The following is a 27,941-nucleotide window of genomic DNA, read 5'->3' on the forward strand; positions in this document are numbered from 1 at the left end:
GCCGCCGCCGCCGCCGCCTCTCGCTCCGCGCCCCCCCCTCCGCCGCCGCCGCCGCCGCCTCTCGCTCCGCGCCCCCCCCCTCCGCCGCCGCCGCCGCCGCCTCTCGCTCCGCGCCCCCCCCTCCGCCGCCGCCGCCGCCTCTCGCTCCGCGCCCCCCCCTCCGCCGCCGCCGCCGCCTCTCGCTCCGCGCCCCCCCCTCCGCCGCCGCCGCCGCCTCTCGCTCCGCGCCCCCCCCTCCGCCGCCGCCGCCGCCTCTCGCTCCGCGCCCCCCCCTCCGCCGCCGCCGCCGCCTCTCGCTCCGCGCCCCCCCCTCCGCCGCCGCCGCCGCCTCTCGCTCCGCGCCCCCCCCTCCGCCGCCGCCGCCGCCTCTCGCTCCGCGCCCCCCCCTCCGCCGCCGCCGCCGCCTCTCGCTCCGCGCCCCCCCCTCCGCCGCCGCCGCCGCCTCTCGCTCCGCGCCCCCCCCTCCGCCGCCGCCGCCGCCTCTCGCTCCGCGCCCCCCCCTCCGCCGCCGCCGCCGCCTCTCGCTCCGCGCCCCCCCCTCCGCCGCCGCCGCCGCCTCTCGCTCCGCGCCCCCCCCTCCGCCGCCGCCGCCGCCTCTCGCTCCGCGCCCCCCCCTCCGCCGCCGCCGCCGCCTCTCGCTCCGCGCCCCCCCCCCCCTCCGCCGCCGCCGCCTCTCGCTCCGCGCCCCCCCCCCCCCCCGCCGCCGCCGCCTCTCGCTCCGCGCCCCCCCCCCCTCCGCCGCCGCCGCCTCTCGCTCCGCGCCCCCCCCCCCCTCCGCCGCCGCCGCCTCTCGCTCCGCGCCCCCCCCCCCCTCCGCCGCCGCCGCCTCTCGCTCCGCGCCCCCCCCTCCGCCGCCGCCGCCGCCTCTCGCTCCGCGCCCCCCCCCTCCGCCGTGTCTGTGGTGCTGCAGGTGTCTCAAAAGGCTGTAAAGGTCTTGAAGTGCTTTGCAAAGGTCTCGAGGTGTCTGTAGAGGTCTTTAGAGGTCTGCAGGGGCCTCTTAAAGATATGTAGGAGTCTGCAGGGATCTATTGACAGGTTGGGTGGGGTCCCTAGAGCTCTCTAGGAGACTGGAGTGGTCTGTAGGTTTCTGTAGGGGTTTGCAAGTTTCTGTAGCATTCAGTAGGTGTCTGGAGGTTTCTGTTAGGGGTCCGCAGGTGTGTGCAGGCATCATTTAAGGCTCTGGAAGGGTCTATAGATGTGTGCAGGGGTCTGTTAAATATCTGGAGGGGTCTGAAGGGGACTGGGGAGCTCTGTAGGGGTCTGTATGTGTTTGCAGGCAGCTGCAGGGGTCCGTAGATGCCTGTAGGGATTTGCAGGGGTCTTAGTTGTCTGCAGGGGTGGGTCGAGGTTTTAAATCGTTGCTGTAAATAGCATTTATGTCTTTAGAAACCTCCTTGCAATTATAATTTAGATTGTGGGAAATTATATTTTTTGTTAAAATAGAAAGTATTTACCCATATTTATTAAATTTATTTTGTAGGATGTTGTGGGTGTTCTTTTCTCTTTTACAGAGAATGAAGATTATGGAGGGGAAACTGAGGTGACTTCAGAGCAGAGAAGTGATATTTTGGAGGAAAAAGCTGAACAGGTCTCTTGGGAAGGAAGCAAAAACTCTGGAGGAAAAATCTGAGGTAAACAAGAGGACACAAGTGACATTTTATAGGGGGGAAAAAAGTGAGTTAGTCTCTAGGGGATAAAAATGAAGACTGTAGGAGGGAAAAGCTGAGGTGATTGGGTGGAACAGAGCTGACATGATGCATGAAAAAACTTAGGGTAACCCATAGGGGAGACCATGAGCATTTTGGAGGAAAATCCTGAGGTAGGTGAGGGTATGTGGGTAACATATTAAAAGAGAGACCTAAGGTAGTGTCTGTGAAACAAGATACTCTTGTGTCACCAGAGTTATAGTCAGAGGTGAGTCCCTTTGGCCAGAGTACCTTGCTCACCTCCCATTCTCCAGCCTGATGCGGATCCTCTTTGCGATGTGTCTTGCTTCGAGATTCCATGCCACGCCTCTTCCACCATCAGTGTCAGCTGCTGCTGAGGAAAAAGGATAGACTTAGGCTTCAGTAGCACCTCCTCCTCCATGCCCGAGGAAAACAGGGACCTCCCCAGAGGCACCATCCCTAGTCCGAGTGCCTTTGCGCTCAGCTGGCAGCCTGTGTGGGGTGCCCGTGTCCTTAGCGGGGTGCGGGTGTAGATGGCCCTAAACTGGAGAGAAGGAGCCTGTGTAGGCCCCTGGGACCAGGGTTGCCCTGCCGGTCAGAGCCCGCTCAGTGCCCTGGCGTGCCAGGCGCTTTTTGATGCCAGCAGCGAGTACAGCGCGCCGTAAGCAGGATCGTGTAGCCACCGCGGCGGCTGCTTTGCGTGCCCAGCTGGATTTGTGCGGGGTTCCCGCCTCGCAGCCCGTCTCCAGTCCTGACCGGGAGTGTGCCGTGCGCCGCTTGGGTGAGACAAGGCAAAGTGGGAGGGCTTTGCGGCGCTGGGGCTGCCTGCGGGTGGGAAGCTGGCTGGGTGGTGCCCCTGGGGAGGTGCCCATTTCCCGCGGGTGCGGAGGGGGAGGCGCCAGTGAGGCCTAAGCCTGCCCTTGCTCGGCGGTTGCTGGAGCCGACAGCGGAAGAGGCACGACAGAGAATGGCGAGGTAAAGGACGTTGAGAAGAGGCGGGCCGTCGGTCTGGAGAAGAGGAGACGGGCGAGGCGCTCTGGGCAAAGGGAGTCGCTCCTGACCGAAGGTGTGGTAAGTCGAGAGCTTTGCCGTCACCTCGAGTGTGGCCTGTGTGGCTTTGCGCTGGACAACCTCCACGTAAGTAGGACTCGGTCTTTGCTTGTGCCGTCGTTTGCCTTTTGGCGGTTTGGTCCTTTGGCTGCCCGGAGCCCGGCTGCCCTGTAAGGAAGGCGCGAGGCGGTGTCTCCACGCCCGTTGGGGAAAGGGATCAACCTGGTCCCCGAGCCCCCCCTGTAAGCGGGGTAGGGTCCTTTCCGCAGCCCCGGCAGCTTGTCAGCTGTGGGCTGCCTGTGCAGCGTGACCCCCTGTACTCGGGGCGTGTCGCGGCTTTTGTCCTTTGGCCGCCCCTGAGGGCCTTTGGTGTCCCGAGGCTTCCCCGAGCTCCGCAGAGTCTGGTGCGGCCAAGTCTGACCCTCTTCTCTCCTGCTGCGGGGTAAGGATGACTGTCCCATCGGTGGCTGCCCGGAGCTTGCTCCCTCTCCTGGGAAGAGATGTGCGTATGGCCCCCTCCCTTGCCTCTGTGTGTGTGTGCTTGTGTGCCTGAGCGTGCTTGTGGTGTAGGTTGCTGTGAAAAGTGCTGTAGCTTAGCTTAGGCTTCCCAGGAGGGAAAGAGGGGCTCTGGGCAGTAACAGGGGAGTCTCCTCGGAGTGCCCGAGCGGAGTGGGAGCTCAGCTTGCCCCTCCTTGTCCTGTAGGGACAGGGCGTAGGCCCTGTTGTTGAGGGCCTGGGTGTGTGCCTCCGTGGCAGCCTGTCCTGTTGTCAAGGTGGCATCTCAAGGGCCCTGTAGTCGGGGCCTGTGCGATGAGCCGTGGAGCCTTCTGTCCCTGTGTGTCGCCAGGAGCGGCCCGAGGTCCCGGTGAGCAGGTCCTAGTAGGCTGTTTTGGGCAGCTGAGTGGAGCGCACGTTCCTGGGCCCTTAGAGGGTGGAGGTGGCTCCCTGGGCTCCTGAAGAGGTGTTGCTGTGCTGCAGGCAGGTGGGCCGTCCCGTAAGTTGGGCGCAGTCCGGAGCCCGTGGCTCCGTAGGCGTTTTTGGGAGTGCCGAGGCGAGAGCGGCCGCCCTGCAAGTGGGGCTGTGCGTCGCGGTGCCCGGCGGGAGGTTGGAGGGAACCCCCCTGTAATCAGGGTGGGTATGTCTGGCCCCAGGCTTTCAGAGGCATGGCGTCAGGTTTGTTCATCTCAGCGTGTACTCCTCGGCCCCAGGCTTAGTGTTGGTGGAGTCTCCCGCCATGACCCAGGTGTTTGGCTGCGAAAGCCCGCTGCCTGGCTCCTGAGTCTGCTTCCTGTAGCTGCGGGGCTAGGCCATGCTCTCGACTCCCCGGCGTCGACCCACCCGTAAGCGGTCCCCGGTCCGAGTGCCTTTGCGCTCCGCTAGCAGCCCGTGTGGGGTGCCCGCGTCCTTAGCGGGGTGCGGGTGTAGATGGCCCTAAACTGGAGAGAAGGAGCCTGTGTAGGCCCCTGGGACCAGGGTTGCCCTGCCGGTCAGAGCCCGCTCAGTGCCCTGGCATGCCAGGCGCTTTTTGATGCCAGCAGCGAGTACAGCGCGCCGTAAGCAGGATCGTGTAGCCTCCGCGGCGGCTGCTTTGCGTGCCCAGCTGGATTTGTGCGGGGTTCCCGCCTCGCAGCCCGTCTCCAGTCCTGACCGGGAGTGTGCCGTGCGCCGCTTGGGTGAGACAAGGCAAAGTGGGAGGGCTTTGCGGCGCTGAGGCTGCCTGCGGGTGGGAAGCTGTCTGGGTGGTGCCCCTGGGGAGGTGCCCATTTCCCGCGGGTGCGGAGGGGGAGGCGCCAGTGAGGCCTAAGCCTGCCCTTGCTCGGCGGTTGCTGGAGCCGACAGCGGAAGAGGCACGACAGAGAATGGCGAGGTGAAGGACGTTGAGAAGAGGCGGGCCGTCGGTCTGGAGAAGAGGAGACGGGCGAGGCGCTCTGGGCAAAGGGAGTCGCTCCTGACCGAAGGTGTGGTAAGTCGAGAGCTTTGCCGTCACCTCGAGTGTGGCCTGTGTGGCTTTGCGCTGGACAACCTCCACGTAAGTAGGACTCGGTCTTTGCTTGTGCCGTCGTTTGCCTTTTGGCGGTTTGGTCCTTTGGCTGCCCGGAGCCCGGCTGCCCTGTAAGGAAGGCGCGAGGCGGTGTCTCCACGCCCGTTGGGGAAAGGGATCAACCTGGTCCCCGAGCCCCCCCTGTAAGCGGGGTAGGGTCCTTTCCGCAGCCCCGGCAGCTTGTCAGCTGTGGGCTGCCTGTGCAGCGTGACCCCCTGTACTCGGGGCGTGTCGCGGCTTTTGTCCTTTGGCCGCCCCTGAGGGCCTTTGGTGTCCCGAGGCTTCCCCGAGCTCCACAGAGTCTGGTGCGGCCAAGTCTGACCTTCTTCTCTCCTGCTGCGGGGTAAGGATGACTGTCCCATCGGTGGCTGCCCGGAGCTTGCTCCCTCTCCTGGGAAGAGATGTGCGTATGGCCCCCTCCCTTGCCTCTGTGTGTGTGTGCTTGTGTGCCTGAGCGTGCTTGTGGTGTAGGTTGCTGTGAAAAGTGCTGTAGCTTAGCTTAGGCTTCCCAGGAGGGAAAGAGGGGCTCTGGGCAGTAACAGGGGAGTCTCCTCGGAGTGCCCGAGCGGAGTGGGAGCTCAGCTTGCCCCTCCTTGTCCTGTAGGGACAGGGCGTAGGCCCTGTTGTTGAGGGCCTGGGTGTGTGCCTCCGTGGCAGCCTGTCCTGTTGTCAAGGTGGCATCTCAAGGGCCCTGTAGTCGGGGCCTGTGCGATGAGCTGTGGAGCCTTCTGTCCCTGTGTGTCGCCAGGAGCGGCCCGAGGTCCCGGTGAGCAGGTCCTAGTAGGCTGTTTTGGGCAGCTGAGTGGAGCGCACGTTCCTGGGCCCTTAGAGGGTGGAGGTGGCTCCCTGGGCTCCTGAAGAGGTGTTGCTGTGCTGCAGGCAGGTGGGCCGTCCCGTAAGTTGGGCGCAGTCCGGAGCCCGTGGCTCCGTAGGCGTTTTTGGGAGTGCCGAGGCGAGAGCGGCCGCCCTGCAAGTGGGGCTGTGCGTCGCGGTGCCCGGCGGGAGGTTGGAGGGAACCCCCCTGTAATCAGGGTGGGTATGTCTGGCCCCAGGCTTTCAGAGGCATGGCGTCAGGTTTGTTCATCTCAGCGTGTACTCCTCGGCCCCAGGCTTAGTGTTGGTGGAGTCTCCCGCCATGACCCAGGTGTTTGGCTGCGAAAGCCCGCTGCCTGGCTCCTGAGTCTGCTTCCTGTAGCTGCGGGGCTAGGCCATGCTCTCGACTCCCCGGCGTCGACCCACCCGTAAGCGGTCCCCGGTCCGAGTGCCTTTGCGCTCCGCTAGCAGCCCGTGTGGGGTGCCCGCGTCCTTAGCGGGGTGCGGGTGTAGATGGCCCTAAACTGGAGAGAAGGAGCCTGTGTAGGCCCCTGGGACCAGGGTTGCCCTGCCGGTCAGAGCCCGCTCAGTGCCCTGGCGTGCCAGGCGCTTTTTGATGCCAGCAGCGAGTACAGCGCGCCGTAAGCAGGATCGTGTAGCCTCCGCGGCGGCTGCTTTGCGTGCCCAGCTGGATTTGTGCGGGGTTCCCGCCTCGCAGCCCGTCTCCAGTCCTGACCGGGAGTGTGCCGTGCGCCGCTTGGGTGAGACAAGGCAAAGTGGGAGGGCTTTGCGGCGCTGGGGCTGCCTGCGGGTGGGAAGCTGGCCGGGTGGTGCCCCTGGGGAGGTGCCCATTTCCCGTGGGTGCGGAGGGGGAGGCGCCAGTGAGGCCTAAGCCTGCCCTTGCTCGGCGGTTGCTGGAGCCGACAGCGGAAGAGGCACGACAGAGAATGGCGAGGTGAAGGACGTTGAGAAGAGGCGGGCCGTCGGTCTGGAGAAGAGGAGACGGGCGAGGCGCTCTGGGCAAAGGGAGTCGCTCCTGACCGAAGGTGTGGTAAGTCGAGAGCTTTGCCGTCACCTCGAGTGTGGCCTGTGTGGCTTTGCGCTGGACAACCTCCTCGTATGTAGGACTCGGTCTTTGCTTGTGCCGTCGTTTGCCTTTTGGCGGTTTGGTCCTTTGGCTGCCCGGAGCCCGGCTGCCCTGTAAGGAAGGCGCGAGGCGGTGTCTCCACGCCCGTTGGGGAAAGGGATCAACCTGGTCCCCGAGCCCCCCCCGTAAGCGGGGTAGGGTCCTTTCCGCAGCCCCGGCAGCTTGTCAGCTGTGGGCTGCCTGTGCAGCGTGACCCCCTGTACTCGGGGCGTGTCGCGGCTTTTGTCCTTTGGCCGCCCCTGAGGGCCTTTGGTGTCCCGAGGCTTCCCCGAGCTCCGCAGAGTCTGGTGCGGCCAAGTCTGACCCTCTTCTCTCCTGCTGCGGGGTAAGGATGACTGTCCCATCGGTGGCTGCCCGGAGCTTGCTCCCTCTCCTGGGAAGAGATGTGCGTATGGCCCCCTCCCTTGCCTCTGTGTGCGTGTGCTTGTGTGCCTGAGCGTGCTTGTGGTGTAGGTTGCTGTGAAAAGTGCTGTAGCTTAGCTTAGGCTTCCCAGGAGGGAAAGAGGGGCTCTGGGCAGTAACAGGGGAGTCTCCTCGGAGTGCCCGAGCGGAGTGGGAGCTCAGCTTGCCCCTCCTTGTCCTGTAGGGACAGGGCGTAGGCCCTGTTGTTGAGGGCCTGGGTGTGTGCCTCCGTGGCAGCCTGTCCTGTTGTCAAGGTGGCATCTCAAGGGCCCTGTAGTCGGGGCCTGTGCGATGAGCTGTGGAGCCTTCTGTCCCTGTGTGTCGCCAGGAGCGGCCCGAGGTCCCGGTGAGCAGGTCCTAGTAGGCTGTTTTGGGCAGCTGAGTGGAGCGCACGTTCCTGGGCCCTTAGAGGGTGGAGGTGGCTCCCTGGGCTCCTGAAGAGGTGTTGCTGTGCTGCAGGCAGGTGGGCCGTCCCGTAAGTTGGGCGCAGTCCGGAGCCCGTGGCTCCGTAGGCGTTTTTGGGAGTGCCGAGGCGAGAGCGGCCGCCCTGTAAGTGGGGCTGTGCGTCGCGGTGCCCGGCGGGAGGTTGGAGGGAACCCCCCTGTAATCAGGGTGGGTATGTCTGGCCCCAGGCTTTCAGAGGCATGGCGTCAGGTTTGTTCATCTCAGCGTGTACTCCTCGGCCCCAGGCTTAGTGTTGGTGGAGTCTCCCGCCATGACCCAGGTGTTTGGCTGCGAAAGCCCGCTGCCTGGCTCCTGAGTCTGCTTCCTGTAGCTGCGGGGCTAGGCCATGCTCTCGACTCCCCGGCGTCGACCCACCCGTAAGCGGTCCCCGGTCCGAGTGCCTTTGCGCTCCGCTAGCAGCCCGTGTGGGGTGCCCGCGTCCTTAGCGGGGTGCGGGTGTAGATGGCCCTAAACTGGAGAGAAGGAGCCTGTGTAGGCCCCTGGGACCAGGGTTGCCCTGCCGGTCAGAGCCCGCTCAGTGCCCTGGCGTGCCAGGCGCTTTTTGATGCCAGCAGCGAGTACAGCGCGCCGTAAGCAGGATCGTGTAGCCTCCGCGGCGGCTGCTTTGCGTGCCCAGCTGGATTTGTGCGGGGTTCCCGCCTCGCAGCCCGTCTCCAGTCCTGACCGGGAGTGTGCCGTGCGCCGCTTGGGTGAGACAAGGCAAAGTGGGAGGGCTTTGCGGCGCTGGGGCTGCCTGCGGGTGGGAAGCTGGCCGGGTGGTGCCCCTGGGGAGGTGCCCATTTCCCGCGGGTGCGGAGGGGGAGGCGCCAGTGAGGCCTAAGCCTGCCCTTGCTCGGCGGTTGCTGGAGCCGACAGCGGAAGAGGCACGACAGAGAATGGCGAGGTAAAGGACGTTGAGAAGAGGCGGGCCGTCGGTCTGGAGAAGAGGAGACGGGCGAGGCGCTCTGGGCAAAGGGAGTCGCTCCTGACCGAAGGTGTGGTAAGTCGAGAGCTTTGCCGTCACCTCGAGTGTGGCCTGTGTGGCTTTGCGCTGGACAACCTCCACGTAAGTAGGACTCGGTCTTTGCTTGTGCCGTCGTTTGCCTTTTGGCGGTTTGGTCCTTTGGCTGCCCGGAGCCCGGCTGCCCTGTAAGGAAGGCGCGAGGCGGTGTCTCCACGCCCGTTGGGGAAAGGGATCAACCTGGTCCCCGAGCCCCCCCTGTAAGCGGGGTAGGGTCCTTTCCGCAGCCCCGGCAGCTTGTCAGCTGTGGGCTGCCTGTGCAGCGTGACCCCCTGTACTCGGGGCGTGTCGCGGCTTTTGTCCTTTGGCCGCCCCTGAGGGCCTTTGGTGTCCCGAGGCTTCCCCGAGCTCCACAGAGTCTGGTGCGGCCAAGTCTGACCCTCTTCTCTCCTGCTGCGGGGTAAGGATGACTGTCCCATCGGTGGCTGCCCGGAGCTTGCTCCCTCTCCTGGGAAGAGATGTGCGTATGGCCCCCTCCCTTGCCTCTGTGTGTGTGTGCTTGTGTGCCTGAGCGTGCTTGTGGTGTAGGTTGCTGTGAAAAGTGCTGTAGCTTAGCTTAGGCTTCCCAGGAGGGAAAGAGGGGCTCTGGGCAGTAACAGGGGAGTCTCCTCGGAGTGCCCGAGCGGAGTGGGAGCTCAGCTTGCCCCTCCTTGTCCTGTAGGGACAGGGCGTAGGCCCTGTTGTTGAGGGCCTGGGTGTGTGCCTCCGTGGCAGCCTGTCCTGTTGTCAAGGTGGCATCTCAAGGGCCCTGTAGTCGGGGCCTGTGTGATGAGCTGTGGAGCCTTCTGTCCCTGTGTGTCGCCAGGAGCGGCCCGAGGTCCCGGTGAGCAGGTCCTAGTAGGCTGTTTTGGGCAGCTGAGTGGAGCGCACGTTCCTGGGCCCTTAGAGGGTGGAGGTGGCTCCCTGGGCTCCTGAAGAGGTGTTGCTGTGCTGCAGGCAGGTGGGCCGTCCCGTAAGTTGGGCGCAGTCCGGAGCCCGTGGCTCCGTAGGCGTTTTTGGGAGTGCCGAGGCGAGAGCGGCCGCCCTGTAAGTGGGGCTGTGCGTCGCGGTGCCCGGCGGGAGGTTGGAGGGAACCCCCCTGTAATCAGGGTGGGTATGTCTGGCCCCAGGCTTTCAGAGGCATGGCGTCAGGTTTGTTCATCTCAGCGTGTACTCCTCGGCCCCAGGCTTAGTGTTGGTGGAGTCTCCCGCCATGACCCAGGTGTTTGGCTGCGAAAGCCCGCTGCCTGGCTCCTGAGTCTGCTTCCTGTAGCTGCGGGGCTAGGCCATGCTCTCGACTCCCCGGCGTCGACCCACCCGTAAGCGGTCCCCGGTCCGAGTGCCTTTGCGCTCCGCTAGCAGCCCGTGTGGGGTGCCCGCGTCCTTAGCGGGGTGCGGGTGTAGATGGCCCTAAACTGGAGAGAAGGAGCCTGTGTAGGCCCCTGGGACCAGGGTTGCCCTGCCGGTCAGAGCCCGCTCAGTGCCCTGGCGTGCCAGGCGCTTTTTGATGCCAGCAGCGAGTACAGCGCGCCGTAAGCAGGATCGTGTAGCCTCCGCGGCGGCTGCTTTGCGTGCCCAGCTGGATTTGTGCGGGGTTCCCGCCTCGCAGCCCGTCTCCAGTCCTGACCGGGAGTGTGCCGTGCGCCGCTTGGGTGAGACAAGGCAAAGTGGGAGGGCTTTGCGGCGCTGGGGCTGCCTGCGGGTGGGAAGCTGGCCGGGTGGTGCCCCTGGGGAGGTGCCCATTTCCCCGTGGTGCGGAGGGGGAGGCGCCAGTGAGGCCTAAGCCTGCCCTTGCTCGGCGGTTGCTGGAGCCGACAGCGGAAGAGGCACGACAGAGAATGGCGAGGTGAAGGACGTTGAGAAGAGGCGGGCCGTCGGTCTGGAGAAGAGGAGACGGGCGAGGCGCTCTGGGCAAAGGGAGTCGCTCCTGACCGAAGGTGTGGTAAGTCGAGAGCTTTGCCGTCACCTCGAGTGTGGCCTGTGTGGCTTTGCGCTGGACAACCTCCTCGTAAGTAGGACTCGGTCTTTGCTTGTGCCGTCGTTTGCCTTTTGGCGGTTTGGTCCTTTGGCTGCCCGGAGCCCGGCTGCCCTGTAAGGAAGGCGCGAGGCGGTGTCTCCACGCCCGTTGGGGAAAGGGATCAACCTGGTCCCCGAGCCCCCCCCTGTAAGCGGGGTAGGGTCCTTTCCGCAGCCCCGGCAGCTTGTCAGCTGTGGGCTGCCTGTGCAGCGTGACCCCCTGTACTCGGGGCGTGTCGCGGCTTTTGTCCTTTGGCCGCCCCTGAGGGCCTTTGGTGTCCCGAGGCTTCCCCTGAGCTCCGCAGAGTCTGGTGCGGCCAAGTCTGACCCTCTTCTCTCCTGCTGCGGGGTAAGGATGACTGTCCCATCGGTGGCTGCCCAGAGCTTGCTCCCTCTCCTGGGAAGAGATGTGCGTATGGCCCCCTCCCTTGCCTCTGCGTGTGTGTGCTTGTGTGCCTGAGCGTGCTTGTGGTGTAGGTTGCTGTGAAAAGTGCTGTAGCTTAGCTTAGGCTTCCCAGGAGGGAAAGAGGGGCTCTGGGCAGTAACAGGGGAGTCTCCTCGGAGTGCCCGAGCAGAGTGGGAGCTCAGCTTGCCCCTCCTTGTCCTGTAGGGACAGAGCGTAGGCCCTGTTGTTGAGGGCCTGGGTGTGTGCCTCCGTGGCAGCCTGTCCTGTTGCCAAGGTGGCATCTCAAGGGCCCTGTAGTCGGGGCCTGTGTGATGAGCTGTGGAGCCTTCTGTCCCTGTGTGTCGCCAGGAGCGGCCCGAGGTCCCGGTGAGCAGGTCCTAGGAGGCTGTTTTGGGCAGCTGAGTGGAGCGCACGTTCCTGGGCCCTTAGAGGGTGGAGGTGGCTCCCTGGGCTCCTGAAGAGGTGTTGCTGTGCTGCAGGCAGGTGGGCCGTCCCGTAAGTTGGGCGCAGTCCGGAGCCCGTGGCTCCGTAGGCGTTTTTGGGAGTGCCGAGGCGAGAGCGGCCGCCCTGTAAGTGGGGCCGTGCGTCGCGGTGCCCGGCGGGAGGTTGGAGGGAACCCCCCTGTAATCAGGGTGGGTACGTCTGGCCCCAGGCTTTCAGAGGCATGGCGTCAGGTTTGATTATCTCAGCGTGTACTCCTCGGCCCCAGGCTTAGTGTTGGTGGAGTCTCCCGCCATGACCCAGGTCTTTGGCTGCGAAAGCCCGCTGCCTGGCTCCTGAGTCTGCTTCCTGTAGCTGCGGGGCTAGGCCGTGCTCTCGACTCCCCGGCATCGACCCACCCGTAAGCGGTCCCCGGTCCGAGTGCCTTTGCGCTCAGCTGGCAGCCCGTGTGGGGTGCCCGCGTCCTTAGCGGGGTGCGGGTGTAGATGGCCCTAAACTGGAGAGAAGGAGCCTCGTAGGCCCCTGGGACCAGGGTTGCCCTGCCGGTCGGGGCCCGCTGAGTGCCCTGGCGTCCCAGGCGCTTTTTGATGCCAGCAGCGAGTACAGCGCGCCGTAAGCAGGATCGTGTAGCCTCCGTGGCGGCTGCTTAGCGTGCCCAGCTGGATTTGTGCGGGGTTCCCGCCTCGCAGCCCGTCTCCAGTCCTGACCGGGAGTGTGCCGTGCGCCGCTTGGGTGAGACAAGGCAAAGTGGGAGGGCTTTGCGGCGCTGGGGCTGCCTGCGGGTGGGAAGGTGGCCGGGTGGTGCCCCTGGGGAGGTGCCCATTTCCCACGGGTGCGGAGGGGGAGGCGCCAGTGAGGCCTAAGCCTGCCCTTGCTCGGCGGTTGCTGGAGCCGACAGCGGAAGAGGCACGACAGAGAATGGCGAGGTAAAGGACGTTGAGAAGAGGCGGGCCGTCGGTCTGGAGAAGAGGAGACGGGCGAGGCGCTCTGGGCAAAGGGAGTCGCTCCTGACCGAAGGTGTGGTAAGTCGAGAGCTTTGCCGTCACCTCGAGTGTGGCCTGTGTGGCTTTGCGCTGGACAACCTCCACGTAAGTAGGACTCGGTCTTTGCTTGTGCCGTCGTTTGCCTTTTGGCGGTTTGGTCCTTTGGCTGCCCGGAGCCCGTCTGCCCTGTAAGGAAGGCGCGAGGCGGTGTCTCCACGCCCGTTGGGGAAAGGGATCAACCCGGTCCCCGAGCCCCCCCTGTAAGCGGGGTAGGGTCCTTTCCGCAGCCCCGGCAGCTTGTCAGCTGTGGGCTGCCTGTGCAGCGTGACCCCCTGTACTCGGGGCGTGTCGCGGCTTTTGTCCTGTGGCCGCCCCTGAGGGCCTTTGGTGTCCCGAGGCTTCCCTGAGCTCCACAGAGTCTGGTGCGGCCAAGTCTGACCCTCTTCTCTCCTGCTGCGGGGTAAGGATGACTGTCCCATCGGTGGCTGCCCAGAGCTTGCTCCCTCTCCTGGGAAGAGATGTGCGTATGGCCCCCTCCCTTGCCTCTGCGTGTGTGTGCTTGTGTGCCTGAGCGTGCTTGTGGTGTAGGTTGCTGTGAAAAGTGCTGTAGCTTAGCTTAGGCTTCCCAGGAGGGAAAGAGGGGCTCTGGGCAGTAACAGGGGAGTCTCCTCGGAGTGCCCGAGCAGAGTGGGAGCTCAGCTTGCCCCTCCTTGTCCTGTAGGGACAGAGCGTAGGCCCTGTTGTTGAGGGCCTGGGTGTGTGCCTCCGTGGCAGCCTGTCCTGTTGCCAAGGTGGCATCTCAAGGGCCCTGTAGTCGGGGCCTGTGTGATGAGCTGTGGAGCCTTCTGTCCCTGTGTGTCGCCAGGAGCGGCCCGAGGTCCCGGTGAGCAGGTCCTAGGAGGCTGTTTTGGGCAGCTGAGTGGAGCGCACGTTCCTGGGCCCTTAGAGGGTGGAGGTGGCTCCCTGGGCTCCTGAAGAGGTGTTGCTGTGCTGCAGGCAGGTGGGCCGTCCCGTAAGTTGGGCGCAGTCCGGAGCCCGTGGCTCCGTAGGCGTTTTTGGGAGTGCCGAGGCGAGAGCGGCCGCCCTGTAAGTGGGGCCGTGCGTCGCGGTGCCCGGCGGGAGGTTGGAGGGAACCCCCCTGTAATCAGGGTGGGTATGTCTGGCCCCAGGCTTTCAGAGGCATGGCGTCAGGTTTGATTATCTCAGCGTGTACTCCTCGGCCCCAGGCTTAGTGTTGGTGGAGTCTCCCGCCATGACCCAGGTCTTTGGCTGCGAAAGCCCGCTGCCTGGCTCCTGAGTCTGCTTCCTGTAGCTGCGGGGCTAGGCCGTGCTCTCGACTCCCCGGCATCGACCCACCCGTAAGCGGTCCCCGGTCCGAGTGCCTTTGCGCTCAGCTGGCAGCCCGTGTGGGGTGCCCGCGTCCTTAGCGGGGTGCGGGTGTAGATGGCCCTAAACTGGAGAGAAGGAGCCTCCGTAGGCCCCTGGGACCAGGGTTGCCCTGCCGGTCGGGGCCCGCTGAGTGCCCTGGCGTCCCAGGCGCTTTTTGATGCCAGCAGCGAGTACAGCGCGCCGTAAGCAGGATCGTGTAGCCTCCGTGGCGGCTGCTTAGCGTGCCCAGCTGGATTTGTGCGGGGTTCCCGCCTCGCAGCCCGTCTCCAGTCCTGACCGGGAGTGTGCCGTGCGCCGCTTGGGTGAGACAAGGCAAAGTGGGAGGGCTTTGCGGCGCTGGGGCTGCCTGCGGGTGGGAAGGTGGCCGGGTGGTGCCCCTGGGGAGGTGCCCATTTCCCACGGGTGCGGAGGGGGAGGCGCCAGTGAGGCCTAAGCCTGCCCTTGCTCGGCGGTTGCTGGAGCCGACAGCGGAAGAGGCACGACAGAGAATGGCGAGGTAAAGGACGTTGAGAAGAGGCGGGCCGTCGGTCTGGAGAAGAGGAGACGGGCGAGGCGCTCTGGGCAAAGGGAGTCGCTCCTGACCGAAGGTGCGGTAAGTCGAGAGCTTTGCCGTCACCTCGAGTGTGGCCTGTGTGGCTTTGCGCTGGACAGCCTCCACGTAAGTAGGCCTCGGTCTTTGCTTGTGCCGTCGTTTGCCTTTTGGCGGTTTGGTCCTTTGGCTGCCCGGAGCCCGGCTGCCCTGTAAGGAAGGCGCGAGGCGGTGTCTCCACGCCCGTTGGGGAAAGGGATCAACCTGGTCCCCGAGCCCCCCCTGTAAGCGGGGTAGGGTCCTTTCCGCAGCCCCGGCAGCTTGTCAGCTGTGGGCTGCCTGTGCAGCGTGACCCCCTGTACTCGGGGCGTGTCGCGGCTTTTGTCCTTTGGCCGCCCCTGAGGGCCTTTGGTGTCCCGAGGCTTCCCTGAGCTCCGCAGAGTCTGGTGCGGCCAAGTCTGACCCTCTTCTCTCCTGCTGCGGGGTAAGGATGACTGTCCCATCGGTGGCTGCCCAGAGCTTGCTCCCTCTCCTGGGAAGAGATGTGCGTATGGCCCCCTCCCTTGCCTCTGTGTGTGTGTGCTTGTGTGCCTGAGCGTGCTTGTGGTGTAGGTTGCTGTGAAAAGTGCTGTAGCTTAGCTTAGGCTTCCCAGGAGGGAAAGAGGGGCTCTGGGCAGTAACAGGGGAGTCTCCTCGGAGTGCCCGAGCGGAGTGGGAGCTCAGCTTGCCCCTCCTTGTCCTGTAGGGACAGAGCGTAGGCCCTGTTGTTGAGGGCCTGGGTGTGTGCCTCCGTGGCAGCCTGTCCTGTTGTCAAGGTGGCATCTCAAGGGCCCTGTAGTCGGGGCCTGTGTGATGAGCTGTGGAGCCTTCTGTCCCTGTGTGTCGGCAGGAGCGGCCCGAGGTCCCGGTGAGCAGGTCCTAGGAGGCTGTTTTGGGCAGCTGAGTGGAGCGCACGTTCCTGGGCCCTTAGAGGGTGGAGGTGGCTCCCTGGGCTCCTGAAGAGGTGTTGCTGTGCTGCAGGCAGGTGGGCCGTCCCGTAAGTTGGGCGCAGTCCGGAGCCCGTGGCTCCGTAGGCGTTTTTGGGAGTGCCGAGGCGAGAGCGGCCGCCCTGTAAGTGGGGCTGTGCGTCGCGGTGCCCGGCGGGAGGTTGGAGGGAACCCCCCTGTAATCAGGGTGGGTATGTCTGGCCCCAGGCTTTCAGAGGCATGGCGTCAGGTTTGTTTATCTCAGCGTGTACTCCTCGGCCCCAGGCTTAGTGTTGGTGGAGTCTCCCGCCATGACCCAGGTCTTTGGCTGCGAAAGCCCGCTGCCTGGCTCCTGAGTCTGCTTCCTGTAGCTGCGGGGCTAGGCCATGCTCTCGACTCCCCGGCATCGACCCACCCGTAAGCGGTCCCCGGTCCGAGTGCCTTTGCGCTCAGCTGGCAGCCCGTGTGGGGTGCCCGCGTCCTTAGCGGGGTGCGGGTGTAGATGGCCCTAAACTGGAGAGAAGGAGCCTCCGTAGGCCCCTGGGACCAGGGTTGCCCTGCCGGTCGGGGCCCGCTCAGTGCCCTGGCGTCCCAGGCGCGTTTTGATGCCAGCAGCGAGTACAGCGCGCCGTAAGCAGGATCGTGTAGCCTCCGCGGCGGCTGCTTTGCGTGCCCAGCTGGATTTGTGCGGGGTTCCCGCCTCGCAGCCCGTCTCCAGTCCTGACCGGGAGTGTGCCGTGCGCCGCTTGGGCGAGACAAGGCAAAGTGGGAGGGCTTTGCGGCGCTGGGGCTGCCTGCGGGTGGGAAGCTGGCCGGGTGGTGCCCCTGGGGAGGTGCCCATTTCCCACGTGGTGCGGAGGGGGAGGCGCCAGTGAGGCCTAAGCCTGCCCTTGCTCGGCGGTTGCTGGAGCCGACAGCGGAAGAGGCACGACAGAGAATGGCGAGGTAAAGGACGTTGAGAAGAGGCGGGCCGTCGGTCTGGAGAAGAGGAGACGGGCGAGGCGCTCTGGGCAAAGGGAGCCGCTCCTGACCGAAGGTGTGGTAAGTCGAGAGCTTTGCCGTCACCTCGAGTGTGGCCTGTGTGGCTTTGCGCTGGACAACCTCCACGTAAGTAGGACTCGGTCTTTGCTTGTGCCGTCGTTTGCCTTTTGGCGGTTTGGTCCTTTGGCTGCCCGGAGCCCGGCTGCCCTGTAAGGAAGGCGCGAGGCGGTGTCTCCACGCCCGTTGGGGAAAGGGATCAACCTGGTCCCCGAGCCCCCCCCTGTAAGCGGGGTAGGGTCCTTTCCGCAGCCCCGGCAGCTTGTCAGCTGTGGGCTGCCTGTGCAGCGTGACCCCCTGTACTCGGGGCGTGTCGCGGCTTTTGTCCTTTGGCCGCCCCTGAGGGCCTTTGGTGTCCCGAGGCTTCCCTGAGCTCCGCAGAGTCTGGTGCGGCCAAGTCTGACCCTCTTCTCTCCTGCTGCGGGGTAAGGATGACTGTCCCATCGGTGGCTGCCCAGAGCTTGCTCCCTCTCCTGGGAAGAGATGTGCGTATGGCCCCCTCCCTTGCCTCTGTGTGTGTGTGCTTGTGTGCCTGAGCGTGCTTGTGGTGTAGGTTGCTGTGAAAAGTGCTGTAGCTTAGCTTAGGCTTCCCAGGAGGGAAAGAGGGGCTCTGGGCAGTAACAGGGGAGTCTCCTCGGAGTGCCCGAGCAGAGTGGGAGCTCAGCTTGCCCCTCCTTGTCCTGTAGGGACAGAGCGTAGGCCCTGTTGTTGAGGGCCTGGGTGTGTGCCTCCGTGGCAGCCTGTCCTGTTGCCAAGGTGGCATCTCAAGGGCCCTGTAGTCGGGGCCTGTGTGATGAGCTGTGGAGCCTTCTGTCCCTGTGTGTCGCCAGGAGCGGCCCGAGGTCCCGGTGAGCAGGTCCTAGGAGGCTGTTTTGGGCAGCTGAGTGGAGCGCACGTTCCTGGGCCCTTAGAGGGTGGAGGTGGCTCCCTGGGCTCCTGAAGAGGTGTTGCTGTGCTGCAGGCAGGTGGGCCGTCCCGTAAGTTGGGCGCAGTCCGGAGCCCGTGGCTCCGTAGGCGTTTTTGGGAGTGCCGAGGCGAGAGCGGCCGCCCTGTAAGTGGGGCCGTGCGTCGCGGTGCCCGGCGGGAGGTTGGAGGGAACCCCCCTGTAATCAGGGTGGGTACGTCTGGCCCCAGGCTTTCAGAGGCATGGCGTCAGGTTTGATTATCTCAGCGTGTACTCCTCGGCCCCAGGCTTAGTGTTGGTGGAGTCTCCCGCCATGACCCAGGTCTTTGGCTGCGAAAGCCCGCTGCCTGGCTCCTGAGTCTGCTTCCTGTAGCTGCGGGGCTAGGCCGTGCTCTCGACTCCCCGGCATCGACCCACCCGTAAGCGGTCCCCGGTCCGAGTGCCTTTGCGCTCAGCTGGCAGCCCGTGTGGGGTGCCCGCGTCCTTAGCGGGGTGCGGGTGTAGATGGCCCTAAACTGGAGAGAAGGAGCCTCCGTAGGCCCCTGGGACCAGGGTTGCCCTGCCGGTCGGGGCCCGCTCAGTGCCCTGGCGTCCCAGGCGCTTTTTGATGCCAGCAGCGAGTACAGCGCGCCGTAAGCAGGATCGTGTAGCCTCCGCGGCGGCTGCTTTGCGTGCCCAGCTGGATTTGTGCGGGGTTCCCGCCTCGCAGCCCGTCTCCAGTCCTGACCGGGAGTGTGCCGTGCGCCGCTTGGGTGAGACAAGGCAAAGTGGGAGGGCTTTGCGGCGCTGGGGCTGCCTGCGGGTGGGAAGCTGGCCGGGTGGTGCCCCTGGGGAGGTGCCCATTTCCCACGTGTGCGGAGGGGGAGGCGCCAGTGAGGCCTAAGCCTGCCCTTGCTCGGCGGTTGCTGGAGCCGACAGCGGAAGAGGCACGACAGAGAATGGCGAGGTAAAGGACGTTGAGAAGAGGCGGGCCGTCGGTCTGGAGAAGAGGAGACGGGCGAGGCGCTCTGGGCAAAGGGAGTCGCTCCTGACCGAAGGTGTGGTAAGTCGAGAGCTTTGCCGTCACCTCGAGTGTGGCCTGTGTGGCTTTGCGCTGGACAACCTCCACGTAAGTAGGACTCGGTCTTTGCTTGTGCCGTCGTTTGCCTTTTGGCGGTTTGGTCCTTTGGCTGCCCGGAGCCCGGCTGCCCTGTAAGGAAGGCGCGAGGCGGTGTCTCCACGCCCGTTGGGGAAAGGGATCAACCTGGTCCCCGAGCCCCCCCCTGTAAGCGGGGTAGGGTCCTTTCCGCAGCCCCGGCAGCTTGTCAGCTGTGGGCTGCCTGTGCAGCGTGACCCCCTGTACTCGGGGCGTGTCGCGGCTTTTGTCCTTTGGCCGCCCCTGAGGGCCTTTGGTGTCCCGAGGCTTCCCTGAGCTCCAGAGAGTCTGGTGCGGCCAAGTCTGACCCTCTTCTCTCCTGCTGCGGGGTAAGGATGACTGTCCCATCGGTGGCTGCCCAGAGCTTGCTCCCTCTCCTGGGAAGAGATGTGCGTATGGCCCCCTCCCTTGCCTCTGTGTGTGTGTGCTTGTGTGCCTGAGCGTGCTTGTGGTGTAGGTTGCTGTGAAAAGTGCTGTAGCTTAGCTTAGGCTTCCCAGGAGGGAAAGAGGGGCTCTGGGCAGTAACAGGGGAGTCTCCTCGGAGTGCCCGAGCGGAGTGGGAGCTCAGCTTGCCCCTCCTTGTCCTGTAGGGACAGAGCGTAGGCCCTGTTGTTGAGGGCCTGGGTGTGTGCCTCCGTGGCAGCCTGTCCTGTTGCCAAGGTGGCATCTCAAGGGCCCTGTAGTCGGGGCCTGTGTGATGAGCTGTGGAGCCTTCTGTCCCTGTGTGTCGCCAGGAGCGGCCCGAGGTCCCGGTGAGCAGGTCCTAGGAGGCTGTTTTGGGCAGCTGAGTGGAGCGCACGTTCCTGGGCCCTTAGAGGGTGGAGGTGGCTCCCTGGGCTCCTGAAGAGGTGTTGCTGTGCTGCAGGCAGGTGGGCCGTCCCGTAAGTTGGGCGCAGTCCGGAGCCCGTGGCTCCGTAGGCGTTTTTGGGAGTGCCGAGGCGAGAGCGGCCGCCCTGTAAGTGGGGCTGTGCGTCGCGGTGCCCGGCGGGAGGTTGGAGGGAACCCCCCTGTAATCAGGGTGGGTATGTCTGGCCCCAGGCTTTCAGAGGCATGGCGTCAGGTTTGTTTATCTCAGCGTGTACTCCTCGGCCCCAGGCTTAGTGTTGGTGGAGTCTCCCGCCATGACCCAGGTCTTTGGCTGCGAAAGCCCGCTGCCTGGCTCCTGAGTCTGCTTCCTGTAGCTGCGGGACCGATTTGAGGTCTCCATGACCCCTTCTCAGACGCAGGTCTTGTGTAGCCCCAAACTGTTCCACGAACCCAGAATAGTTGACAGAAGCTTTTAATGAAATGGTTTGTAAAGATGGGAAGAGACCTCTCATTGAGGTAGTTGACTTCCAGTCCTTGGACTTGGCATTGAAGTTGAGACGTGGTCTTGAACTCTCTTCTTCTTGGAGTTTGGGAATGGTCGGACCCATGATCTTGATGATTTTTTGTTTCAAATTGAGGTGATTCGAAATGGCTATGACATAAAGCTAAAGCTCTGCTGTACCCTGAGGATACATAGTACCCGTGCTGCCCTTAGCATTAGTTGTATCCTTTTTATTGAGTACGTCCATTGGTGAAATGACCACAGGAGATGCGGAGTTCTCATCTCACTGAAGATCTTAGAAAAGTTGTGTTTTGCTGCCCACCATGCGTGTCTCTGCTACGAATGTGCAAGCGGGAGGAGTGGCTGATACTTCTTGAAGCTGTGCTACTCTTCAGGCCCATTTTAGCAGGTTGGGGAGCTGCAGACAGGACACCTGAGGAAGGTCAGCAAAGGTAAGTGTGGAGTCCTGCATGTGGGGAGAAAGAAGTATTAGATGTTGTATCTTTCATCCCGCTGTGTTCTAAAATCTCTTAAGAACAAGTGTTGGCTTGGTAGAGTGCATCTATTTCGTCTATTATATATAAAGGCTTCTAGACTATAACCTCAAATAGAGCTGCATGAGGTTTTCTATATACACAACTCATATTTTGAAAACAGTGAATTTTCCATTGTGTGTGTTTGTAGCAGACATAATGAGATGGGTGAAGGAAGAGAATTATCCTTAAGGACATTGTTTAAGTATTGAAATGACAGCATGGTGATGATGGCAATGGGAAAGGCTCTTGGAAAGCACATGTTAAGAGGGGTGAAGGTTGTGGGGTGGTTAGGAATGTTCTTAGGAGACATTTGTATAGAGGCCAAAGAGAGGATGGTGCAGATGAAGAGAATGTTATCTAGAGTTGTAAGGAGCCCAGAAGAAGACAGGAGAACCAATTCTAAGCTGGCTAGGGAGATATTGTGTTACAGGTGCCAGCATTCTAGAGGTTGGTGACAAGCCTGCAAACCACATAGGGCCACTTAAAAAGGCAAGTGGAATCGACTAATACATAGCAAGCTCTCTTGGTAAGATTACACTGTGGGCATGCCTTTGGTTGGCTGTGCTACTGAGGTACCCTTCTGGAGGAGATTTGCCACAGACATCTAGGAAGTGGACCACACTTGAGCAGGGAATTAAGCTTCTGAGGGAGTTTGCTGTAAAGGAAATACTTTCTGGAGATGACGGTATGCAGAATCCTGATGAAATTCCTGTTGGAAAATGTCTTTGAAAGAAACTTCTTGACATTAGATGGAGGAGCAAGTTTAATAGTTTGGTAAACAGGTTTGTGTGAGAGAACAACGATGGAAGACTTCCTACAGTTGGTGAATTCCCTGACCAAATGAGGCAGTTAGAGGACATTTTGTCCCACACTTCTTTAGTGTCTGCTTTAAAAACTCAGGCTGCAGAAACGAAAGGTAGAATAAAAAAGATGGAGGAGGCCCTTAAAATCTCCATATCTAAGTTGGTGAAGGAAAAAGCATTTCATCTGGAGATGAATCCAGTACCAGTTGAACAGTTTACCTCAGGAGTGGAAACACAGTTGGACAATGTGTCATTCGGTCATCCACAATGCATTGGAGAAAGGTAAAGTCCCAGAACATCTGCAATTCATCAATGACAACATTGTGTGGGACCAAACTGCTGAGGAAGCCTTTGAGAAAGGTAACACAATAATTGACATTTGGTTGAAGGCAGGTTTTACCATAAAGAGGACAAAGTAAAAGGACCTGCCAGACAAATACAGGCAGGATGGTCACTGTCCCATTCCACAGGATGTGCTAAAGGAATTCTCCACCATGGCAGTTCCTGTGACTAAAGAAGACCCTTCCAGTTTCTTGGGTGCAGTGGGATTTTTGGAAACCTGGATTCAGTCAGATTGTTAAACCTCTGCAAGATGTGACTTGTGAAAGGAGCAATTTTGAGTAGGGACCTGAGCAGCAAGCAGCCTTTGATCAGATCAAGTGAGTAGTCCGTGCAGTGGGCTTGGGAGCAGTTCAGACTGGTCCAGACATGAAAAACATTCTGCATCCAAATGCAAGTGGCAGTGGCCCAACCTGGAGCCTTTTGGCAGAGAGCTCCAAATGAGACATGTGGTTGTGCACTTGGTTTCTGGAGTCATTGGTGCAGAGGTTCAGGAGTGAATGACATTCCAAAAGAGAAAGAAATACTAGCAGCTCCTGAAAGAGTAAAAGCACTTCTGAAGTAATTTGAACAGAGTCACAACTTTCAGCTTCTAGATTACCAGTTCTGAACTGGATGTTCAAAGGCAAAGGTTTCTCACCACATCATGCCACAGATGCACCCTGGTTTAAGTGGATAGCTTTGGTAAGCCTAGGAGCACAAATGGGTACTCTTGCATGACCTGGTCTGGTGGAAGTGTTCACTAATTGGCCAGAAGGTACAAACTGTCCCAAATCTCCAGTAGAGAGAGTAACCTGTGATGAGGAATTTTCTCCTTATGGTGATCTCTCTGATCAGGACAAGAACAATGCTTTGTTGACAGACGATTCCTGTCGTCTTGTCGGGAAGAAGCAAAGATGGAAGTCAGCAGTCTGGAGTCCCGGCAGGAGAGTTACAGAAGTGAGAGATGGAGAAGGTGAATCCAGTCAATTTGCTGAAGTAAAAGCTGTCCAGCTTGCTCTTGATGTGGCCGAATGTGAAAACTTGGCTATCCTTTACCTCTACGCTGACTCGTGGGTGGTAGCCAATACTCTATAGGGTTGTCTAAAAGACTGGAAAAAGAACTGGTGGCAGATGAATAAAAGTCTATTTGGTGTGCTGGTCTATGGGAGGAAATTGATGGTTGCCTTGAGAAAATGCCAGTGCAAGTGCAGCGCAGAAACACACACAGGCCTAAGAACAAAGCTACTCAGGAACATAAACACAACCATGGGGCAGATCAAGCTGCTAGAGTTTCTCAAGTTGATACAAAGTATGATCTTGACCTCGATAGGAAACATGGAGGTGAGCTGTTCTGGGCTTGGTGGGCCCTTCATTCATTTGGACACCAAGGCCGAGATGCAACTTACTGGTGAGCATGTGACACGTCAATGGACTTCTCCATGGATCACAGGATATTAGGGGTTGGTAGGTAAATAGGGTGTGTGATACGGTAGAAGTAACCACTAGGTGTGTGGAATAGGCTGCATGCTGTTTTTTAATGAACGAATCACAAGATGCCAGAATGTACTAACTGCCACATGAACAGAACTCAAAAAGTGTCTAAGAGATACACAGTAAAGGTCTTGGGAATCTTGCGGCGTTTGCCACAGTCGAGGTTCTGTAAACAGAACGGGACCTGCACAATCAGGTTTGTTGCAAACAGTGGATGGTAATAAAATTCCTGTTGTGCGTGAAAAGAATCTGTTAGGAAAAGCTGTTTGGGAACTTTCTCCTTTGGGTGAAGAGAAACCTGTGCGAGGGGTGGTTTCCGCTGAAGGTCCTGGTCATCCATACCGGGTAATGCAGGAGAATGGTGAAATCCAGTGTATTCCAGGAAGAAATCTAACTTTAGATGAGAGACTTAAACCTCAGAGCGCATAATAGAAGCTGTAAGAACTTGTGTTTGGGGTACAATGCGGCATCAAAAAGACGAATCTTTGAGAGATCTACAGTACAAGGGCATGAAGCTATGTCACTTGGGAGTTCCTGTTTTCATGTCATCTGTGAAGAGACAAACCGTTTCCTGTCTTCTGGTCTTTTGAGTCGCCTACATCTAAGATAGCTGGAATGAAGTATGAAGTGGTGTTGCAGAGGGGAAATGAATTGGTGGGAGATGATAGTCTACAAAAACATATAATTTATTAACTTTAATATTCTGAACTCTTGCCAACCCCAACCACTGAATTGTAATATTAATATTTGTTCTTACATGCTTATGGAAGACATTCTAGGAATATCAGCAAACAGAACTATTATTATCTAGCAAACATTCAAACTATAAACAGAGAGAGGAATTTCCCCACAGCCAAATGCCACTTGGGGTCAATCTGCTGCTTGCCCACTAGGTGGGCGGAAGCTCGTTCTGCTTTATGGCAGAAGGCAGTAGAGAATTACAGAGACATTTAAAGCATTTACTCACAAATTCCTATTAATCGTCAATCACCCTCCGGGGCTACGTCACAGCCTATACAAGTGTCCAATCTTCAGGGAGCTCTGCCCATGGACTTCAAGGCTGAGTTCCTCCTGGTTTCAGGGGAAAGGATGCAGACGTGCAGACAATCTCTGACTTTGTTCTCATGTCTTCTTCTGACAGGACCTGAGGTGCAGGAGGATGTCATACAGTCTCAGCACGACGTCCCGCTGGCCATGCAGGCCGATCACGTGCAGACAGTCAAGGGTCTGCTCCTGGTAACTTGCGGCAGTGGAGTTTACCAGGCAGCAGTAAGGCAGCGGTCGTGCAATAGGGTGGACGGGAGACTGGGCTCCGTAGAGAAAGGCAGGCAATACAAGCAAATAGCAACAAGCAGTGAAGCAAAAGCAAGCAAGCAGGCAGGCACTTTGTTTACCTGTGTACCTCCTATTTATCACATGTGGGCTGAGAATAATGGCCCCTTGGCTGTCAGAATGACCAATGAGCTTGGCAGTTAACCAAAGCATACCATAATAGGCAAGGGCCACAGGCCTGGCCTCCTCCAAATATGGGGCTAGCATGGGCCTTGCACCTAGTAAGCTGCAAGCTAGGTGCATGGGCTTACCCAAGCGCGTTACACAACTTGGGCCCTGGGCAGGCCAGACTTTATGGCGCCAGGTCTATTGTGGCCTTTTTGCATTTGTTTGTATCCGTTTAATGCGTTTACCCCTGGTGCGGGCAGAAAAACACGTCCAGGCAAGACAGAACATGTATAAGCCTATTTTGGGCAACTGGAAACACAGACTTTACAAGGATGGATAAATATTTTTTTAGATTTGACAGATGACTGTATGTAAAACAGTGAATGATCTAGAGGAGTGATTTGTCATGGTTTGAGGCCAATTGCGATATTTTAATGAAGGAATGAGATGATTGGTTGTAAAAGGAAAATAATGATGAAGTCTGTCATTCATTGGTCTGCTTTCTGGGATAGAAAGAATGTCAACAATTTGTACCACTCTGGTCTGTGATGCTGGATCTAATAGCTTCCTCCTCATTCTGTTCTGGTGTCTGTTCTACTGATTGTGGCTATCAGGAAACAATGTTTCAGCCGCTCACAGTTACTTAAAACTTGCTGTAAGGGGCCACTAGGCTCTTTTGTGTGTGGCACACTGGGGTAACCTTACAGGGCCTCCTGTAATACTAGAGAATTCCTAAGACATCACTCTAAGTGCTCTGTGGGTATGGGCACACCAATATTGGTAGGCTCTTCTCCTGTTGCGTCTACAATTCTTTGTCTGCCCTTGCAGATCAACTCACCTATTGCTTCCATTTGAGTTTGAATGCTTGTTTTTGGTCGATTATAAGATTGCATTGTTTGTCAAGGGCACTGCTTGCCTGGGGATCCTTTCCCCCTTTTCCTTTTTACCATTGACAAACCACGGCAAAAGAGCGCGTGACACGGTTACGGACGAGCAGCAATAGCGATAGTTCAGCGAGTCGTCGGCTGACAGCACCGGCAGCAATCTTTTGAGCAAACTTCCGCAAGACAGACTCAAGGAGAAACCGTTATAGATTGACAGGCATCAGTACCACAGAAAAGTGGCAGAAGAGGAGCAATATCGGCATTAGCGATACCCACAGCGTTTCTAAGCCACTGAATGTTGCCCAGGAGCGTCTGCGCATCAGTAAGGATAGTTAACTTTACATCCAATTCAACCTTTGGTGGCTGAATAACTGAATCAGAATTTTTCTACTGTAGATAATTCCAAGGCGCCCTCTGCTCATCCTTCTCAGCTGCTACTGTTAAACCTTTCTCCCTCAGTTTTGCAGTGATGTGGTTTGTATCTTGATCAGTGAATTGTGTCCGTCTGCAGAACAGCATGTCATGCATATAGTGGTAAATGATGACCTCAGACCAGAGGATCAAATGGGTGCCAAAGCCCAAGCCACATATAGTTGGCATAAGGTGGGAGAGTTTTTTGTGCCTTGAGGCAGTACAACCCACTCATAACGCTGACTAGGTTCTGCTTTATTGACAGAAAGTGGGGTAAAAGCAAAGCTTTGTCAATCTTGGTTAGCCACTGCAGTCATGAAAAAGCAATCTTTCAAATCAATTATCACAATATGTCAATGGTGTGGTAACTTAGCAGGAGAGGAGAGACCAGGCTGTAGGGCTGCCATTGTCTGCATTTGGTCATTTATTTTTTGGCGGTCACGCAAAAGATGCCATCTTCTGGATTTCTTTGGGATTACAAAAATGGTAGTATTTCACGGGCTAATGGAAGGTCGAATGTGGCCACCAGCCAATTGTTCAGCTACCATATTTTTTTGCATATTGCAGCATTTCTTGCGTTATCGGCCACTGCTCAAGCCAAACAGGATTATCTGAGAGCCAAGTAAGTGGCAATATGGGTGGCTGCTCAGCAGTGGCTGTCACTAAAAAGAATGCTTGTCTGTGGTAAGGATAGCACCCGTCTGATCTAGTGCATCCTGTCTGATTAACGTCTGTAAACATCCTGGTAACGGCACGACGTACAAAAAGGTGACAGTATGAGGCTCTTTTCCCAATTGTATCACATAAGAATTCCTCTGCAGCTCTGTTTGTCTGTGAGGGATTTGGGGTTTTGTATTGCATCTCCTTTGTTTCTAATTGTAATACTTGTAAATATGTTGTGTATATGTGCTAGTAAATTTGGCTGTGCAATAAATACATCTACATCTCAGCAGTGGGAGCAAATTCCAAGTAAGGTAAGTTCCAAGAGAGGTAAGTACCTATCCCACCACAGAGGTTTAGGGGGTTGGGGTTAGGATTGGAGTGAGATTAGGGGCTTGGAGGTTAGGAGTTGGGAGTTAGTATTAAGGGTTAGGGGTTACAGTTAAGGGATTTGGCTTAGGGTTAGTCCATTAGAATTGTGGTTGGCATGAGGGTGAGGGGTCAGGGTTAGAGTTAGGTGAGGGTTGGGAGTTAGGGGTTGAGGTTAGGGGTGAGGGTTGGAGTTAGGCACTAGGGTTGAGGGGTTAGGGAGTGAGGGTAAAGTTAAGGGGCTGGGGATGGAGTTTTGAAGTTGGGAGTTATGGGCAGGGGGTTAGGTGTGAGGGTTAGTGTTAGTCAACCATTAGGTTTAGGGGGTTGGGGTTAGGCAGCTGTTAGGGTTAAGGAGTTAGGGTTATGAGGTTGTGGTTAGTCACCTGTTAGGGTTGGGTTCAGGAGTTAGGCTTGGTGTTAGGGTTTTAGGTTAGGGAGTTAGGGTTGGGGTTAGGGTTAGTCACATCCGTTAGGGGTGGGGTTAGGGTCAGGGGATGACGGTGAGCGCATTAGGGTTGGGGTTAGGGTTGAGTTTAGGGATTGGGTTAGGGCGTACCTGTTAGGTTTAGGGGTAGGGTTAGTCCGTTAGGGTTGTGGTTAGGGGTTTGGGTTATTGGTAGGGGGTTAGGGTTAGAGGGTAGGGGTTAGGGTTTAAGGGTTAGGGTTAGGTTAGCGCATGCATTAGGGGTGAGGGTAGGGGTTAGGGTGAGCGGATGGTTAGGGTTGGGGTTAGGTTTAGGGGTTAGGGTGAGGGTTGGGGTGAGTGTTAAGGGTTTAGACATTAGGGTAGGGTTAAGAGTTTTGGGTTAGGGGTGAGGGTTTGGGGTTTGGGTCGGGGTTAGGGTCAGGGGTGAGGGTGGGTGTCGGGGTACGGTGGCTGGCGAGAGGCGAGATTGGGGTACTGACGACTCGAGACAGCAGCTTCTAGGCATCTGTGCATCAGTACATCAGTACAACTTTATTAGGGTAGTGCAGTGTCTTATATAGTGCTCAGAGGAGGGGTTTCCAGCCAGCCTGGGGCTGGCAGAAGTGGACAGTACAGATTGGCCCCAAGTTATGTGTAAGGCAGAGATAGGTTACCTGTGGTAAACAACCTGTGAGTACCACCCAGGGGAGCTGGCCAGGGTCAGCCCCCCTTGGGGCTGCGTCCGCCCCGGGGGCCGGCAGATTCCACCCCCTGACAGCTGTGCGTGGGTTGCTCATGGTTGCCAGCTTAGGCCCCTGGGAATCAGTAAGACCCAAGGACACTTCTCATCACAGGGCCTGATGTTTACATTCCATACCTCGTTGCAGGAGAAAGCTTCCCACAGGTGGGGTTAGGGGATTAGGGTAAGGGGTTCGGGT

At 59.3% G+C, this 27,941-nt stretch overlaps 2 long non-coding RNA genes across 2 annotated transcripts; both read left to right on the forward strand.

Annotated features, from left to right (window-relative positions):
* Window positions 1-904: 904 nt before the first annotated feature.
* LOC135191302 (uncharacterized) lies at window positions 905-20,287 on the forward strand. Its single transcript, XR_010308792.1, has 2 exons — window positions 905-1,631; window positions 19,944-20,287. It is a non-coding gene; the product is annotated as an uncharacterized LOC135191302 (long non-coding RNA).
* A 139-nt stretch (window positions 20,288-20,426) lies between these two features.
* LOC135191304 (uncharacterized) lies at window positions 20,427-25,749 on the forward strand. The gene is made up of 2 exons (XR_010308793.1): window positions 20,427-21,677; window positions 22,220-25,749. It is a non-coding gene; the product is annotated as an uncharacterized LOC135191304 (long non-coding RNA).
* The last annotated feature ends 2,192 nt before the right edge of the window (window positions 25,750-27,941 follow it).

The sequence above is a fragment of the Pogoniulus pusillus genome, chromosome 39 (genome assembly GCF_015220805.1).
Source record: "Pogoniulus pusillus isolate bPogPus1 chromosome 39, bPogPus1.pri, whole genome shotgun sequence".
NCBI lineage: Eukaryota > Metazoa > Chordata > Aves > Piciformes > Lybiidae > Pogoniulus > Pogoniulus pusillus.